This window comes from Pinus tabuliformis, chromosome 3_1 (genome assembly GCF_031772625.1).
Source record: "Pinus tabuliformis cultivar Carrire ecotype Pingquan chromosome 3_1, CPIR1, whole genome shotgun sequence".
Taxonomy (NCBI): domain Eukaryota; kingdom Viridiplantae; phylum Streptophyta; class Pinopsida; order Pinales; family Pinaceae; genus Pinus; species Pinus tabuliformis.
In genome coordinates, this window is record NC_142301.1 from 34,776,902 (window position 1) to 34,781,784 (window position 4,883).

Genomic DNA, 4,883 nt, shown 5'->3' on the forward strand with positions numbered 1-4,883 from the left:
ATGACTGATCACTCTGGTGTATTCTCCAACTGACCCTCAAGCCTCCTCTTATACTTTTCATGTTGGTCCTTCAATGGCCAATATTAAATCTCTAATCAATGGCTAAGATTAGATTTGGCTTTATCCATGACTTTTGGAACCTTCTAACCCAGTTTTATATTAATACCCATTAATATTTTATTTTTCCTAAGTTTAGACTTAGGAACTCCATTAAAAATATTAACTATTTTAATATCTCCCAAACCGAGTACAATCTGTCCAAACCATTTCAGGGTCTTGGAGATCTCATGTGCTTTAGCCTCTCCACCAATTTTCATGTCTAGAGAACATCCAATGCTACCAAAAATCAGCACTCCCTCTTAGTGAGGACCGTGCTCTAGTAATACTCCTCACTTAGCATCACTCTGATTATCCGGCACTAGTACCTATGCTGATGCTAGGCCTCCCCACCCAACATCCTCTGAACTGGTACATCATGTACTGTTGCCCATGGCCCTGCCACTACCATTGTTGCATTCGTACAGTAGCTCCCTCTACATTCGTGTTGTTGTTGGTCCATCCTCCCAACACTACATCTGCACTGCATCTCCTTCTCATCGTGTTGCATCGTGCTACTGCATACTGCTATTGCACTGCAACTATGTTACTGAGAAGTAAGTAACTGATCCACCCAACTTCTGACATCCTTGTTAGGCTAGAAACACTTCCGATGTTGAAGCTCCCTCTGCCGCTAACTAGTGCTCCCTCTACTAACCTCTATGTTTCTACAACAACTCCCTGCATCTCGCACCATTGCACACATATCTATGCCATCCTGCACTAGTGCAACACTCTCTGTGCCTCTCGCAATGTTGCAGCCTACTAGCCATGCACTGCCTGGGGACTCCTGCATTGTATCACTCTCTGTCGCTTCATCCGCATCCGTCTCTATCGACATCCGCCAGTCCTGCTACTCTCTCTTCCGGGCTCCTATAGCAAGTTATAATCCAAGAGGTTGGGTACCTCAAGGATCCTTCCCCTCATTGCATGTAGTCCTTCTGACTACAGCTCGATGTCTCTCCATCTCTTTTCTAAAGGTACATGAGCACTCATGGAACAATCGTCATCCTCCTTGACTTCTTTCTCTGCTGAAAGAATAACTTCGGCGTAAATCACATGTAGACATACATTTGTCGACGCGTTTCGAACCAACTAGTGTGGTTCATCGTCAGGACAAGTTGAAGAAACAAATCCAGCTTAGAATGATAAATAGTCTGAGCAGAGTCTCCAATGGCTAAATTCACTAACGGCTAATTTTGACCTTAGGACCCAGGTCTAATTATTATTTATTAATTTAATATTATTATTATTATTATTTATCTTAATATTATTTATGGAAATAAGTTAAATTAGGTAAAAATACATAAATAAATTAATATTAATGGTTGGTTTAAAAATAAATTTAATTACTTATTTAAATTAATTATATATATATATATATTAATTAAAATTATAATATTAGGTTAATAAGATAAAAGTTAGGATTAATAAGTAAAATAATTTCAATGGTTAATTAAAAATAAATAAATAATAATAATAATAATAATAATAATTTATTTATTTATTTAAATTAATTCATTATATATATATATATATATATATATATATATATATATATATATTGTAGGAATTTACATGGTAAGTTCCTCAGACAGAACACCAAAGGACACCGCTCACAACCAGATCGTAGATCAATACACCAGTATTTTTGACGTGGTTAAAACCCTCAAAGAGGGAAACAGTCCACGGACTTAGCCAACGCGGCCACTTCAGGCAATTTATTAATAAAAGAATCAAAATTTACATATGCTTCTCTCATGCACGGATTACCCTACAAATGACCCTCCATGCGCTTTAAATAGAAATCATGGACCAATCGAGTGTCAAGTCACGGCTCAAGTGTCGGTAATACCGAGGAGAAAATGAACCGTCGAATCACTACATATCGTGACCGTCAGATTCTAAGTTACAAAATGTACAACGGTAAAGAAACACACTTTACCTAACTCTATACCTAACTCTATACTAGACCAAGTTGTACTTAACTATTTCCTATGTGTCGGAATATCCTAACATCCCCCCTTAAGAACAACTTGGGATAGGATTGAAGGATTTACAAATATGACACAATAGGAGAAGGAAGGAGGCACTAGAGCCTATCCCCCCTTAGTGACAACTTCCTGAACTCCAACCATAAATCGAAGTTTAGTGAACTTCGCCTCTGTGAGAGCCTTTGTGAAGATGTCTGCAACTTGATCATCTGTTGAACAATATTGCACTTCAAGAACATGGTCGTGAATGAGATTTCTGATGAAGTGCATGTGCAATTCAATGTGTTTGTTGCGCTGATGTTGGACTGGATCTTGGCATAGCTGAATGGCACTTTGATTATCACACCAAAGTGTAGTCGGATGCTGCTGCTCAAAGCCAAACTCTGACAGGATCTGACGAAGCCACAAGGCTTCCTTACTAGCTTCTATGGCACCACGATATTCTGCTTATGTTGATGAAATAGAAATGGCACCTTGTTTCTTGCAAGCCCATGTAGTAGGTCCTGAACCAAGAGTGAACACATAACCGGCAGTAGACTTCCGATCATCAGGGTCACCAGCCTAATCTGAATCAGTGAAACCAACCAATAGAGGAGATGCTTCGGCACTGTAATGAATCCAAAACTGTACTGTACCTCGAACATAACGAAGTATTCTTTTAGTTGCTTTCCAATGACTTTCACGGGGGTTTTTCATGAACCGGGCAACAAGGCCAACAGCAAAGGAAAGGTCAGGACAAGTACGGGTTAGATACAAAAGTTTTCCTACAAGTTGACAGTATAAGGTAGCATCAACTTCAGGAGAAGTAAAAGTGACTGAAAGTTTGACTCCAGACTGAAAGGGAGAAGGGGCTGGCTTACAGTCTTCCATGTGAAAGTGGCGTGGAATATCACAGGCATACTTGGACTGATAAAGGGAAATACCTTCCTTGGATTGCAAGACTTGAAGATCGAGAAAATAATGTAAGTTTCCTAAGTCTATCATTTCAAAATTCCTTTTAAGGCTAGACTTCACATGGTTGATAAGGTTGGGATCACTACCGGTAAGGATAAGATCATCAACATAAAGAACAAGAATGATAAGAGATTTGCCCACTTTCTTGGTGTAGACAGTATTGTCAGAATGACACCTAGAAAAGCTAGATTCTAAAAGAAAGCTGTCCATTTTGGCATACCAAGCTCAAGGAGCTTGCTTGAGACCATAAAAGGATTTCTTAAGCCGACATACAAGGTTGGAGTCTGTTTTTATGAAGCCAATGGGTTGTTCCATGTAGATTTCTCCATGCAAGTCCCCATGCAAGAAGGCAGATTTAACATCCATCTGATGGACTTCCCATTTGAACGAGGCAGCAAGGGAAAGAACAAGGCGGATAGAGTTCATTTTGGCAACAGGGGAGAAGGTTTCAGTGTAGTCAATGCCTTCAACCTGTGAAAAACCTTTAGCAACAAGACGAGCTTTATGTTTATAAACTTTCCCATCTGGTCCATACTTGGTTCTATAAACCCATTTGCATCTAACAAGTTTTCGTCCCTTTGGTAGAGGAACAAGATCCCATGTATCATTTGCCAATAATGAATGATATTCTTCATTCATAGCTGCTTCCCAATCTGGATGGCCTGAAGCTTCTGCAAAGGTGTCAGGATCATAATTTACTGGGCTCTCTCGAACTGAGAACGTGTACGTCGCTGATCTGTAGGATCACCGGCAAGATCACCTGCTGCATCTCAAGTAGCACGAACTCATTTTGGAAGCTCAGGAGCTGAAGGAGGATCCTGAGATGGTGGGGGAGGATTCTCATCCTCACTTTCATCATCTGAAGAAGAAATGTTTTCAAAGGTAGAAGAGATAGGGAGAGGTGGCACATCTGCCGGACTAGGCTCGCAGGCTGATATATTTTCATCAAATTTTACATCTCTTCTAATGATAACATTTTTGGACTTAAATGGAATAAGTCTATAGCCTTTGATATCTTCAGAATATCCAACAAAAATACATTTTTCACTCTTAGGTTCTAAAGCTTTATGCTTTTCATCTGGAATATCGGCCCACGCTTCACTTCCAAAAACACGAAAGTGACTTACATCTGGTTTGATTGAGCTCCATGCTTCTTCTGGAGTGATATTCTTTAAAGCCTTAGTAGGAGTGCGATTTATTATGTAATTTGCACAGTTAATTGCTTCTACCCAAAAACTAAGACCAAGTCCTTTAGATTGTAGCATACAATTAGCCATTTCCTTTAAGGTGTGATTCTTCATTTCAGCTACACCATTTTGTTGTGGAGTATATGGAACAATATGTTGCATTTGTGTTCCATTCTCAGTGCAAAAGTTGATGAATGTGTTTTTAACATATTCTCCGCCATTATCAGATCTTAGCTTAAGAATTTGATGTCCAGATTGTTTTTCAACAAAGGCTTTGAAGGCCAAAAATGTGTTAAATACTTCACTCTTGAGTTTTAAGAAGTACACCCAAGTGCGTTTGGAGAAATCATCAATGAAAGTTAATAAATAATTGCAGCCAGAGAATGAAACAACAGGAAGTGGACCACATAAATCACTATGCACAAGCTGTAAAGGGGCTGAGGCGTGCCAAGAGGCACGTTTTTCAAAACTGTCCCAATGATGTTTTCTGAGTACACATCCGAAACAAACACCATCTCTACAAGATACCATAGGAAGACCTGTCACCATATTTTCTTTACATAGATGCTGAAGGGAGTGATAGTTTAAGTGACCAAATCGCTCATGCCAAAGTTTGCTCACTTCATCGTTATGAGCAACAAATACTGAGGGA